The 14,625-nt window shown below is 40.8% G+C and overlaps 2 long non-coding RNA genes across 3 annotated transcripts in view; both read right to left on the bottom strand.

Annotated features, from left to right (window-relative positions):
• Positions 1-14,625, bottom strand: part of LOC102156863 — a 128,063-nt gene that overhangs the window by 110,411 nt on the left and 3,027 nt on the right. The window contains exon 1 of one of the 2 annotated variants that reach the window (XR_005374824.1): positions 1,782-1,979. The exons of the other annotated variant lie outside the window; for it this stretch is intronic. This is a non-coding gene — a long non-coding RNA (uncharacterized LOC102156863). Of the gene's footprint in view, positions 1-1,781; positions 1,980-14,625 lie in introns of those variants that run through there. 2 annotated transcript variants of the gene reach the window in all.
• Positions 8,725-13,668, bottom strand: LOC119864669. The gene is made up of 3 exons (XR_005374828.1): positions 13,535-13,668; positions 12,500-12,584; positions 8,725-9,043 (listed from the first exon to the last, which is right to left on the bottom strand). It is a non-coding gene; the product is annotated as an uncharacterized LOC119864669 (long non-coding RNA).

Below are 14,625 nucleotides of genomic sequence, written 5' to 3'. Positions count from 1 at the left end.
TAGAGTCCTGTCTTCAAAGAGCTCATTTTAGTGACAAGGAAGGAAAGCCATCCAAAAATGATTAGATTTGGCAATGTCTAGAGACATTTTTGGTTAATAACTCAGGGGAGAGGGATCCCTGGGTGTCTCAGTGGTTTGGTGCCTGCCTTCAGCCCAGGGCGTGATCCTAGGGTCCCGGGATTGAGTCCCACATCGGGCTTCCAGCATGGAGCCTGCTTCTCCCTCTGCCTGTGTCTCTGTCTCTTATGAATAAATAAATAAAATCTTAAAAAAAAAATAACTCAGGGGAGAAAGAGCTACTGATATTTAGTGGGTAAAGGCCAGGGATTCTGTTAAACATCCTACAGTGCACAAATCAAAGAATTTCCTAGCCCCAAATATCAAGAGTACAGACCCTGAGAAACCCTGAAATAGTCCAAAAACTTGGAGTTGTTCAATTGGAGAGGAAGGGTGGAAAAGACAAGGATAGGAGGAAGGGCAGATCAGTTGGGATTAGGTTCAAGTACAAGAAGAGAAAACCCAAAATAAAGATGACTTAAACAAGATCACTGTATATTTTTCTAGAAAGCACCCTGTTGAGAAATCCAGGGCTGACACGACAGCTCTACAATCATCAGGAAGCCAGAGTCTGTCTTGTTGATCTGCCATTGGCCCCATGTGTTCTTTTCATCATCCAAGTTGGTAACTTGAGCTCCAACCATCCTATCCTCATTCCCACCAGCAGGAAGGAGGAAGTCATGCCCCTGCCTTGAATGACTATCCCGGAAGCCATGCTCAAGACATCTGCTTGCATCCATCAGACAGAACTTATCACATGGCCACACTGAATTGCAAAGGATGTTGTAATGCAATAGAGATTGCAGGAACTGATGAGCCCAATTAAAGATCAGGGCGTTCTATCACTAAAGCACTGGGATGAATGGGGGTGCTGGGTGACAGCTCCCACAAGACTGGGGCAGATGCACAAACTAGGTATTTGCTTTGGGAGTTTTTGTCTTTTTACTCACCTAGCTATTTTTCTAATATCCTTCCATTATACTTGATGTTTGTAACTGTTGAAGCAACAAGCACCATTTTGTAAAACTGCAGATTACATAATAACCAAAGAACAAGCCTCTTCAGGAAAAGGTGACAGGGAGGACTTGCATCGTTCCCAAGCAGGAAATTGCACACTCACTAGGAGTGTGAAAATTGTACAGAAATCTGTGCATGGGAAAACCACAAAATTCCTATAGGACCCACACAACTCCCCAGATAAGACAGGGAAGTAAGGATGCCAAATTAAAACCAACAACTAAAACATCAGGATGAGAGATATGTTTTTATATATGATATTAATTTATGTATATATTAGTATATAAATATTGTGGTTTATATATTAATAAAATTAATTAATATATAAATTAAAACGTATGTTCATAAATCTGTAAAAATATATACACACATATGTGTGTACATTATACTTCCTCCTATATTTTCTCTCCATATATACATATATATGGAGAGAATATATATATGTATCAAAGAAATCAAAATATATATATATTTTTTCAATCAAATGTTTGAGCTAATAGCAGCTTTTAACAAAACCTATCCCAATTTGTTTAGGGTTGTTTTATATATATCTTGTCACACTAATATTCAAATAATTTTAGATTGTTCTTATATTATTCTGTTCTGAACAATGCCTTTCCGACTTTTTCAATACTCTGTTAGGATTTCAACAGACTGGGGAAGAATCTGTTGTGCAAAGTGTGCATTTCTCAAAGGTAATTTTTTACCCTGGGACACTGCTCTTCACAGTTGCTAGAACAGTCGCTCTGGAACTTCTTGGGAAGCCGCCGGCCTCAGTAGTCCCTCACATACTCTTCCATACTTTCTGATGAAATGCTGCAGTCTGGGGGCACCTGCGTGGCTCAGTCAGTTGAGGATCTGCCTTCAGTTCAGGTCATGATCTCAGGGTCCTGGGATGGAGCCCCGTGTCCAGCTCCCTGCTGAACAGGGAGTCTACTTCTTTCTCTTCTTTCTTGCTTTGCGCTCTCCCTCTCATTCAAATAAATAAATAAATAAATAAATAAATAAATAAATAAATCCTAAAAAAAAAAAAAAGGTAAAAGTAAAGAAACGCTGCATCCAACTTAATCATCCAGGCCTAAACATATACATGCAGAGCTGGGCTTACATGCAGACTTGCCATCCAGGATGTCAAATAAATTAAAAATGTGTGTCAATATCTTCCCAATAAATTGTAAACGACTATGACATCATTTGGGTGGGTAGATCAGGCTAAATCTAACCTGGAGTTCTGGAATAGAATTCACCCACCCTTTCTGATTAGCAATTATGCCAACTTTTTTCTGTGGAGAATGGAGACTGGTTATGGAAATCAGATTTGTGCCTCTTCTAAATATGCAGACACATACTCCAAAACTTTCATTTGTAATTTTTTAACAAAGAAAAAAATAAGCTGAGAGAAAGCCAGGCTGCTTATCTTCTGAAATTTTGGACAAGATGTTTCTATCCCTACATAAAATAAAAATATCTAACATTTATTAAAAGTGCATTATATGCCAGGCACAGCCCTAAATCCTCCACTAATCCTTTATCAGCTCTCTGATTTAGAAATTGTACCATTTCCATTTTTACAGATTAAGAAGTAGAGACTCAGAAAAGTTAAGCGATTTGCCCAGGTCACAGAGCAGGTAAAGGGCTGGATTTTGATTCAAGCTCTGTTGAGGCTGCTTTACTTCTATTTTCTTAATTTTTTTCTTTTTAGAATTTAAAAAAATCTATAATCTATTTTGGATTTATTTTGAAACATGATGTGAAATGAGAAATCAATATTTTGTGTTCTACAAATGTAACCAATCGGCCTTATACCTTAAAATGTTACTTAATTTTAAATAAGTAAATGACAAAAGGAAACGTTTATGACATATGTCATATGGCAAGAATGGAGGAACACTAATCTGAATACATAGTGTAAGTAATATATATGATGATATATCTATAGTAATGTAGATGATACATATAGAACCATTGATATGATATCTTTTGAAGAGCTACATAGAAATATAATCCTGGGTACTGCTAAAGAGTCTGAGAACTTGCATCAGACTGCTTGGGTGGGTCTAAATCCTACATTTACCTCTTACTCCCTCTGGGCAGCCTCCTGCAAACTACTTAACTTCTCTGTGCCCTATCTCTCATCTATAAAATGAGGGTGATAATAATGCTATTACCTGAGGTGGCTAACAGGATTTAAAAAGTTGATCCATGCAAAACATTTGGCACTTTAAAAACACTGCACATAAAAAAAAAAACACTGCACATATAAATATGTCAAATATATTTACAGTTGTTAAAACTGTATAGTGTAATGATATGCACTTTAATTTTTTCAGGTGTCTATAGTTATTTGTTTGATTTGCTTTGCTTATTACACTCAGGAAAAAAATATTACTTTTTTAAAAGTCTGGTCTTAAGTGTTCCACTAATGCCGAAAGACTCTGATACCAAAAATCCCCCTTACCAACTCCCTTGTGAGATGTGCCTTTGCTGAGAAAACTCTCTTGTCTCCCTCACAGAAAACAAGCTGCTCATTTCCATAAGCTGATAACACTCGAGCATTAGAGCAAGGATTTGGTAAAAAAGGAAAAAAAATAGAATCTTTAAATAATAAATTGGAACTTTTTGGCATTATGAAAACAAGAAGCAATAAATGTAAATAACTCCCAGGTAAATCATCTCAAGTCCCCGAGGTGTTGTGAGAATCGGGAATATTTTCTACCGCATTACAATTTATAATTGGATCTTGAAGTCTCTTCAGCAATAGGTCTAGTAACAGGAGTGAGATTAATCCTCAGTTCACACCTCGTTACATCACCGGAAATATCACAGAACTGGACTCCACATGAGACAGACAAGCCCCTGGGACTCTAATCCAGGTACTCTTACATGTAGGGAAATGCTGAGGTAGGAAAAGCTGATTATTCAAAATAATGCAGTTCTCTTGCTAAACTTCCCCAGGCTTTGGATAAAGCTAATGAAGCAGAGATTTATCTGTGTTTCTTCTGAGATGATTGATGAAAAAAATCAGCTGCAAATATCTGGGGAAACAACTGGGAGAAAAGCCTAATACGTTTCCTCCAGCCATGAGTCTGTCATGGCCATGTAATTACTAGTGTTCAGAGATTCAGCACGTGGAAGGAAAGCTAAGATACTAGTCTTGGCAACTCGGTACTCTTCTGGGAAATAATGGTTAAACATTTCCTCCTAGGCACCCCTGTTTCCACTTCAGACTCAGAAGGCTGAGAAATGAAAACAGTAGCTGTGTGACTTCATGCTTGTTTCTTGACCTCTCTGAACTTCATTTTCACCATCTGTCCAGTAAGAATACCTACCTTGCAGCTGTTCTGTGAGGGTTCCAGACAAGCCATTCAAAGTGCTTACCTTAAATAATGACCAACAGCACAGAAATGCAAACAATTATTAAGAGAATATTATGAAAAACTATATACTAACTAATTGGACAACATAGAAGTGGATAAATTTCTAGAAACATATAAATTACCAAAACTGAAACAGGAAGAAATAGAAAACTTGAAGAGACCAATAACCAGCAAAGAAATTGAACCAGTAATCAAAAAACTCCCAACAAACAAAAGTCCAAGACCAGATGGCTTCACAGGGTAATTCTACCAAACATTTAAAGAAGAGTTAATATGTATTCTTCTCAAACTATTCCAAAAAATAAAAATAAAAAAGGAAGGAAAACTTCCAAATTCATTCTATGAGGCCAGCATTACCCTGATACCAAAACCAGATGAAGACACCACAGAAGAGAACTACAGGCCAATATCCCTGATGAACATGGATGTGAAAATCCTCAACAAAATACTAGCAAACCAAATCCAACAATACATTATAAAAATCATTCACCACAATCAAGTGGGATTTATTCCTGGGTTGCAAAAGTGGTTCAATATTCACAAATCAATCAATGTGATACACCACGTTAATAAAAGAAAGGATAAGAACCATATGATAGCTTCAATAGATGCAGAAAAAGTAGTTGACAAAGTACAACATCTATTCATGATTTTTAAAAAACAACCCTTAATAAAGTGGGTTTAGAGGGAGCATATCTAAACATAATAAAGGCCACATATGAAAATCCCAAGCTAACATCATCCTTAATGCACAAAAGCTGGGAGCTTCTCTATGGTCAGAAACAAAACAGAGATGTCTACTCTCACCACTGTTCTTCAACACAGTACTGAAGTCTTAACCACAGCAATTGGACAACAGAAAGAAATAAAAGGCATCCAAATCAGCAAGGAAGAAGTAAAACTTTCTCTATCTGCAGGCAACATGATGCTCTACATAGAAAACCTGAAAGACTCCACCAAGAACTGATGAACAAATTCAGTAAAGCAGCAGGATACAAAATCAATGTATAGAAATCTGTTGTATCTCTATACACTAATAATGAAGTAGCAGAAAGAAAAATTAAGAAATCAATCTCATTTACAATTGCACAAAAACAGTAAGACATCTAGAAATAAACCTAACCAGATAGGTGAAGAACGTGTACTATGAAAACTATAAAACACTGATGAAAGAAATAAAAGATGACACAAAGAAATGGAAAGACATTCCATGTTCATGTATACCTTGTTCATTTAACAAATATTGTTAAAATGTCTATACTTGCTTCTCCCTCTGCCTATGTCTCTGCCTCTCTCTCTCTCTCTGTGACTATCATAAATAAATTAAAATTAAAAAAAAATTAAAAAAAAAAGGGATCCCTGGGTGGCGCAGCGGTTTGGCGCCTGCCTTTGGCCCAGGGCGCGATCCTGGAGACCCAGGATCGAATCCCACATCAGGCTCCCGGTGCATGGAGCCTGCTTCTCCCTCTGCCTATGTCTCTGCCTCTCTCTCTCTCTCTGTGACTATCATAAATAAATAAAAATTAAAAAAAAAAATTTAAAAAATAAAAATAAAAAAAAATAAAATGTCTATACTACCCAAAGCAATTTATACATTCAGTGTAATCTATACCAAAATACCAACAATATTTTTCATAGAGCTAGACCAAACAATTCTAAAATTTGTATGGCACCACAAAAAAACCCAAATAGCCAAAGCAATCTTGAAAAAGAAAAGCAATGCTGGAGGCATCACAATTCCAGACTTCACATTATATTACAAAGCTGTAGTAATCAAAACAATATGATATTGCCACAAAAACAGACATATAGATCAATAGAATAGAATGGAAAACCCAGAAATGAACCCACAATTTTATGGTCAATTAAAATTTGACAAAGCAGGAAAAGCATATCCAATGGGAAAAAGACAATCTCTTCAAAAGATGATGTTGGGAAAACTAAACAACACGCAAGAAAATGAAACTAAACCACTTTCTTACACTATACACAAAAATTCAACATGAATTAAAGACCTAAATTTAAGACCTGAAACTGTAAAAATCCTAGAGGAAAACACAGGCAATAACTTCTTTGACATTGGCTGTAGCAACTTCTTTCTAGATTTGTCTCCTGAGGCAAGGGAAACAAAAGCAAAAACAAACTTTTGGCTGAGACACCTGGTGGCTCAGTGGTGAAGTATCTGCCTTCGGCTCAGGGTGTGATCCCAGGGTCCCCAGATCGAGTCCCGTGTCCGGCTCCCTGGAGGGCGCCTGCTTCTCCCTCTGCCTGTGTCTCTGCCTCTCTCTGTGTCTCTCATGAATAAATAAATAAATAAATAAATAAATAAATAATCTTTAAAAAAAAAAAAAGGAGCCTTTCCACAGCGAAGGAAGCAATCAACAAAAAACAGACAATCTACCAAATGGGAGATTCAATAATTCAATAAGAGATTAGTATTCAAAATATATAAAGAATTTATACAACTCAACACCTAAAAAATGAATAATCCCATTTTTAATTGGGCAGAAGACATGAACATTTTTTCAAAGAAGACATACAAATGGCCAACAGACACATGAAAAGATGCTCAATATCACTCATCATCAGGGAAATGCAAATCAGACTACAGTGAAATATCACCTCACACCTGTCAGAATGTCCAAAATCAACAAAACAAGAAACAACAGGTGTTGTCAAGGATGCAGAGAAAGGGGGATCCTCTTACACTGTTGGTAGGAATGCAAACTGTTGTAGCTACTTGGGAAAACAGTATAGAGGTTTTTCAAAAAGTTAAAAATAGAACTACCCTTTGATTCAGCAATTGCACTACTAGGTAATTACCCAAAGAATACAAAAATACTAATTCAAAGGGATATATGCACCCTGATGTGTATCACAACGTTATCTACAATAGCTAAATTATGGAAATAGCCCAAGTATCAATTGATTAGTGATGGGATAAAGATATATCTATATATAAGTATATATATAATGGATTATCACTCAACCATAAAAAAGACTGAAATCTTGCCATTTGCAAGGACACAGATGGAGCTACAGAGTATTATGCTAAGTGAAATAAGTCAGAGAAGGACAGACACTATATGATCTCATATGTGGAATTTAAGAAACAAAACAAAGGAGCAAAGGGGAAAAAAAGAGAGAGAGAGAGAGAGAGGGAGCGGCAAACCAAGAAACAGACTCTTAACTACAGAGAACAAACCAGAGGGGAGATGGGTGGGGGACTGCGTGAAGTAGATGATGAGGATTAAGGAGGGCACTTGTCATGATGAGCACCAGGTGGTGTATGGAAGTGTTGAATCATTACACTGTACACTTGAAACTAATATTATTCTATATGTTTATTAACAGGAATTTTTAAATTTCAAAAATAAAGTACTTACCTTAGAACCTGATACCTGATGGGTGCACTGTAACTATTAGCATAATCACTGAGGTTTTGATTTCAAGAGTCTTAGAAGGGTATCTGGGTCACCTGCTACTCCAACTTATTTGCTGTTCTTTGATTTCCTTTAAGTAGAGAATAGTCTTTCTCCACTACCATACATAAGGCTTAGCTACAAAATATCTAGAAAGAGTAGCAACTCACTTAAATTTATCCTGAGTTAGAAATGATCCATGTTGGGGATCCCTGGGTGACTCAGCGGTTTGGCACCTGCCTTTGGCCCAGGGTGTGATCCTGGAGTCCCAGGATCGAGTCCCACATCAGGCTCCCTGCATGGGGTCTGCTTCTCCCTCTGCCTGTATCTCTGTCTCTCTCTCTCTATGTCTATCATGAATAAATAAATAAAATCTTTAAAAAAAAAAAAAAAGAAATGATCCATGTCAGATCATAGCAGGTTCTGAAGGGCTTTGTCCCCAGAGAAAGAAAACATTTGCCTAATCCCTCGAAGTAAGCATTTATTGAGCACTGATGTGCCAGGTTTGTATCAATCTCAGGGATGGAGGGATGACAAGCCTGTGGACATTGAAAATTATTTTCTCTCACCAGGCTCCTGTTTCTCACAGTCCAGGCCTCCTTGGCTTAGATGCACTCATTAGGTTACAAAGGTCCTCAGATTCTGGAGCACCCCAACGCTGCAACTCCTGCAACAGGGTCCTCCACAGAACATGTAATCATGAGTCTTAGTCCCCACACTCAAATGTACAAGAAATTGGTATCTCTTCATTTTCATTAAACTCAATTTAAATCAGTTTCCAAATGTAATCCCCTCCAAGCTAGGTGGAAATGCCATCTTAGTCACTGTTGAGCATTTACCTCTCTTGGGAGTCACTTTAGAATCCAGGAGAATTTTATGGTATCCAGAAGACAAGGAAAGAGCCCCTAACTTCCCATCCCCCAAGGCTGTCACCAACCCCCTCACTGTCCAGGCTGGCAGTGGTCTTCCCCACTCTCTGAGCTTCTATGGGTGCATAGATCTTGGGAAAGCAGAGAACTCTGGTGTCTTCAGCCACCCTTTGGTGTCTTGCCAGCCTGATGGGTACAGTCACTCTGCAATGTGAGCGTCCCACCATTTCTCCTCCTCCAAAGTGTGATCTCTTTCTGAATCCAGCAGGCTCCTTCTATCACAGAGCTTTGCAAACATTTTCTGTAAAGGGCCAGATAGCAAATATTTTAGGCTTTGCAGGCTCTATAATCTCTGTCACAACTACTCAGCATTCCTGCTGGAGCACCAAAGAAGCTGCAGACAATACATAAATGAACAAGTGTGGCTTTTTCCCAATGGTCATTTACTTATGGACTCTAAAATGTCATTTTCATAAAATTTTAAGATGTCACAAGCTTTTATTCTTCATTTGACTTTCATAGTGTTCGGGTTATAAGAAAAAAGCAGATGGCAGGCCAGATTTGGCACATAGCCAATAGCTAGCCAACCCCTGCTCTACCCTCTCCTGGGCCTTGGAGCAATCCAGCATCATCTCTTCAGTGCAGGCAGACTTTTGGAAAACAAAAGTCATTCATTCATTCACTTGTTTAACAAAGCCTCGTAGGGTAACCAACAGTCCCAGATTGCCTGCAGTTGAGGACTTTCTCGGGATGTGGGATTTTCAGTACAGCAATTTGGAAAATCCCCAGCAAACTAGGATAGTTAATTGCCCAACCTATTAGGTGTCAGGTAATGAAAGTTCAGGAATGAAGAAGACACTGTCGTCATCTTTGTGACTCTGATGGATCTTCAGGAAGGCAAAGGCCTTTGCTCACAACTCCTGTTCTCGGTTTGGGATCCACACCTCTTCCCATCCACCTCCATGCCCACTCCAGGACAGGGGATTGAGGGAAAATGCTTGGAGGAAAAAACCCACGTTATCATCTCAACAGACTGTCTGACCACACAGTGAAGTAGTTAGTGTTTAAAAAAAAAAATCCAGCTGAGTAAATTTTAAAGATCTGATGGCTATATTCGGCAATTCATAAATCTAGCAGCATCCACTCTAGTGGATGGAAAGAAGCTCGCAAGAGCTACACAAGGCAGGAGATTTTACAGACAGACGGAAGCAGGTACAGGAAGTTTTACTAGGAAACAAAACACATGGGTCATTGCAAGGTGACTTTCCTTATAGTGTCCATCAAGGCAGATTACCTAACTACGGCTGATCAGGTGATTCCATCTCTGGGAAACCCAAAATTATAATTAAGCTAAGCTTCATTTTGGTGACAAGGGGCTTAGCATAAGCAACTCCAGTTGGGGCTTGTCTTATTTTTAACAGTAGTATTGGTTCTAAGGGTCAAAGGAAGAGCAACAAGAATGAATAAGGAAGAGTTCCCTCAATGCAAGGTAAGTGAACCAACCCCTAACCACACATCTACCCAGGCTTCCAGAGTGGTCCAAGCACCTTTCATACCTAGACTCCTGTTGTCCTAATAAATGAGCACATCCCAAAATCACTTTATAAAAATCACAGACTAGGGAGCCTGGCTGGCTTAATCAGAAGAGCATGTAACTCTTGATCTCAGGGTTGTGAGTTTGAGTCTCACATTGGAGTAGAGATTACGTTTAAAAAAATTGTATACTATCTTACTTATGAAATCCTATTTGTCTAATTCCATGTTACATTTTGAAGCTTAATTGGATTTCATGGGAAAAATATCAATTTCCACACTTTGGAAAAGTGTGGTCCAGGTGTGAACTCTCATCTCTTCCCTTGTCACCCACCCACCCACCTTTCCTTTATTGTCCCCCATGATAGAATTTGATAAAGTAATACAGTCCATTAGAGCCCTAGGAGCCTATTCAGGGCTTTTATTTAATTAGGAAAGTTTCCCACTCTGGGACCACATGCCAGAGTGGTGAGTGATGCCCAGACTGGATCTCACTCCCAATTGGGCCTCTCTGTCAGGTGGCTTTGTGCAGTGTACAACCTACACCACCATACAAAGCCATCCTGAGACAGCTTTGTCTGGCCCTTCAGGAAAGAAATCATACCCTTTGTCTGGAGCTGAAGAAACAAAAGGGAGGATGAATCTAATTGCATCAGACAGCTTAGACCCTACTGTATCATATGTTCAGGGTAACTGGGATCCAAACTACTTGATTCTGACCCCAGAGCAGTAACTTGCTTCATAAGGAAGTGATTTCTGTCTCCCAATCACTTATGTTTTTGACAACTGGCTGTTTCTTGCCTGTAGTTCTCCTTGCAGAATGTGTCTGCAAAGGATGGGCTGAAACCAGGGCTGGGAAAGCTTTTGAAAGTCAGCCAGCCGGAAACTTGAAGACAAAAGGTCTTCAAACAGATATTATTTGCAACTCTGGGTTAAGCAGCTGCTAGGGGTGGGAGAGGATAATAAAAAGTGCACCCTAATTCAAGCTTCAAAGAGGGTCTTGTCTGGTTAGGTTGAGGGGAGTGGTTCAGGGTGACTCTAGAATAAATGCTTTTATACATCCACCATTCCCCCTCCCCCAGCTGAGGATTGTTAATCAGGTACCTGTGGTGAAGTCCCCTAAATGAGCAGCCCCGGAAACCTTGCCTGACAGCTGGTAGTCAGGTTGCCATGTCAACAGGAAGAGACCCTATGGGATTTTGTTTACTCATCTCCATGTTCTCTGTCTGAATAGCTCTTAGCAGTGGGAAAAGCTTAGAAATCTGATCTGCGACCCCTAGACTACTTCTCCAGGCAATGGAATTATCTTGAGCCCTGTGGGGAAGACCAGGAGCCTGCAAAGGGAAGAGTGAGGAGGGATTGAGGCTTGACATGAACCATTCTGCTTGGTGGACAGGGGAATTAACATTTATGGTATCTATCATGTGTCTGAAATTCTGCTAGAAGCTATAGAGATTATGTTTTGTTTTATTCTTACAACTATCCGGTAGCATTGCTATTAGTATGCCCATTTTACAGATGAGCAAAGAAAGGCAAAAGGGTCAAACAGTAGAGCCATGGTTAACTAAGTGAGGATATATTCATAAGATAGATTATTACACAACTGTTTAAAAATCATATTTTGAAAGATAATTCATGATATATACACAAAACTGCACAATACTTGCATTTCAGCCCAGCCCCTCAGAAGCATGGACAGGTTGGGCAGGTTACTTACTTGTCTGAGCATCGATTTCTTTACCTACAAATGGGAATAAGGACACCTAGCCTTCGGTTTCAAAGGGGGATTCAGACAAAAGAGAGAGGAGGTTAAAATATGATGAGTGGAGCTAGGGTTTCATCTTGGTTTGTGCTCAGAAACAGACCTCGTGACAAAGATTTGAGGGCAAGTCATTTATTTGGGAAATAGTCCCACCAATGTGGGTAGAGGAGTGAGGAAGTAAGCCAGAATGGAAGGCAGCCAGTAAAGGATGTGTCCTCAAGCAGATACCGCTTTGGGGGACTGGGGTTTGAATCTGCTGGGGAGCTATGAGAGAATGTGATGTGTGCCTCAGTTGCCCCAGCTAAGGTTGAGGGAGCCACAGGGTTCACCCACCAGCTATCTGTCCAACACTGGGACCTGCTCCTAACACCTTGAGTGTGATGGTGCTGTTGGTTAGCTCAGGGCCGAGCAAGCTCCCACCACCAGGAAAAAGCCCTCAGGCAAAGATCTGCAGACACTCACATTGAGGATCTTTCTATGTGTAGAGTCAAGGGCTGACACCAGGCACCAGCAGCATCTCCTACAACTCTGACGAAAGCTCAGGATTCTGAGACACAGAGGGAAACAAAGAGAAGAAGCTTGCATGTTTTTTTTTTTTAAGATTATTTATTTATGTATTCATGAGACACACACAGAGAGAGAGGCAGAGGCAGAGGGAGAGGGAGAAGCAGGCTCCATGCAGGGAGCCCAACATGAGACTCTATCCCAGAGCACCAGGACCTTGCCTTGGGCCGAAGGCAGGCGCTCCACCGCTGAGCCACCCAAGCATCCTACATGTTATTTTTAAAATTTCATTCTGAGTCTAGAACATCTAGATCAACCTTAGGTCAACTTCACTTTTGAACCAGTAGATTTCCTTGTCAAATATTTCCAGTCATGAGTTTTTTTCCCTGGGCCCCAGAGCAGAAGGATCTGGTGAAGAAAACCATCCATTGGTGTCTGCCTCCAGGTCACCCTTGAAGGCTTTGTGCCTGAAGTAGAATCAGGCAATCTGCGTTCAAATCCCTGGTGCTCCCCAGACTAACTCTGGCCTAGTCACGCATCCCCGGAGGTCTCAGTTTCCTTCCCTGTGAAGTGGGAATGATGCCTTCACACCATCTCCCTTTCTGAGCATAATGCTTTTTCTAAGCCTCTACTATGTGCCACACCCTGTACAATTAGAAATCGAAAGATAACTGAGAGGAGGTCCTTGCTTTAAAAGATCTTGCTATCTAATGTAGAAGACAAAGAAGGAAGCCAACAATAATCATGTAGTGAAAACTATGAGGAGAAGAGAGGCAAATCCCACAAGCCTGAGAGCACAGAAGGAAATGGTTGGAAGAGAAAGAGCATTTGAATGAGGTGACTCATCTTGAGCTTTGGGTGGCCATGAGGATGCCCCTTGCAGACCTCCCATTGCCCGGGGTATCACTGGCTGAGGGTCCCCCACCTGCCCCCGGCTGCTGGGGCTCTGGGCTCCATCTTAGCATGACCGCCTCGGCTGGCACCACACCTCACCCATGGGCTGTGACATTGAGTGTGTCAAACACACTGGGACAGGCCTGTTCCTGGGAGCTGGCTTTGGCTCAAGGACTCCCTGACGGTGTTGCTGAACCTTTCTTAGACTACAGAGCAATCCGGATGCTTCTGTTTAACCTTGCCTGTCTCTGCATGGTAGTCGATGGTTCTCCCAGCCTTCTGGGTCCCTCCCAATGTCTTTACACACAGACATAGTCTCTGAAAAAAAAAAGAAAAAAAAGAAAAAAATCCTTGCACGCTTAATCCGGTTGGCATTTGCTTCACAGAAAACCCAGACTAAATGTCTTGAAGGAGAAGTAGCAGTTAGGTAGGCAAGGAAAGCCAGAACCCGCACACCAAGCAGGGGGAAGGCACGAGCACTGGCGAGGAGGCAGCGAGAAGCTAGTCCTGCTCAGTGAAAGGACTGGGCCAACGGAAGGGTGTCTGTTACCTAGTCGGGCAGGGAAGAAATGTGTGGAGGGGGAATTCGTTCCTGACCTAAAGGGTGCATTAGATAGGGATCTGAGTCTGACCATCCAGGACTCGTTAGGGAGTTTAGACTTTGTCCGGAGACAACAGGGAGGCTTTGGAGAGCTTTAGGGAAAAGAGTAACAAAATCAGGTCTGCGTGGCTTCGGTGGCAAGGGAAGATGGATTAGAGGAGAGCAGGGCACTTGCAGGAATTCAGGGGAGTGATCACAGAGCCCGAACAGGGGAGGGTAAAGGTGATGCAGGAAAGACAGAAGGTAGGCTACCCAGGTTTCTATTGGAAGCAGCCTGTTAGGGATCCCTGGGTGGCGCAGTGGTTTGGCGCCTGCCTTTGGCCCAGGGCGTGATCCTGGAGACCCGGGATCGAATCCCACATCGGGCTCCCGGTGCATGGAGCCTGCTTCTCCCTCTGCCTGTGTCTCTGCCTCTCTCTCTCTCTCTCTCTCTGTGACTATCATAAATAAATAAATAAATAAATAAATAAATAAATAAATAAATAAATAAATAAATAAATAAATAAAAGGAAGCAGCCTGTTGTATAGAAGCAGACAAGTGCCCTGGGAACAAAAGGAGAGGAGAGGGGAGGAGAGGAGAGGAGAGGAG

The sequence above is a fragment of the Canis lupus genome, chromosome 20 (genome assembly GCF_011100685.1).
Source record: "Canis lupus familiaris isolate Mischka breed German Shepherd chromosome 20, alternate assembly UU_Cfam_GSD_1.0, whole genome shotgun sequence".
NCBI lineage: Eukaryota > Metazoa > Chordata > Mammalia > Carnivora > Canidae > Canis > Canis lupus.
This window is presented reverse-complemented; position numbering and strand designations above follow the sequence as displayed.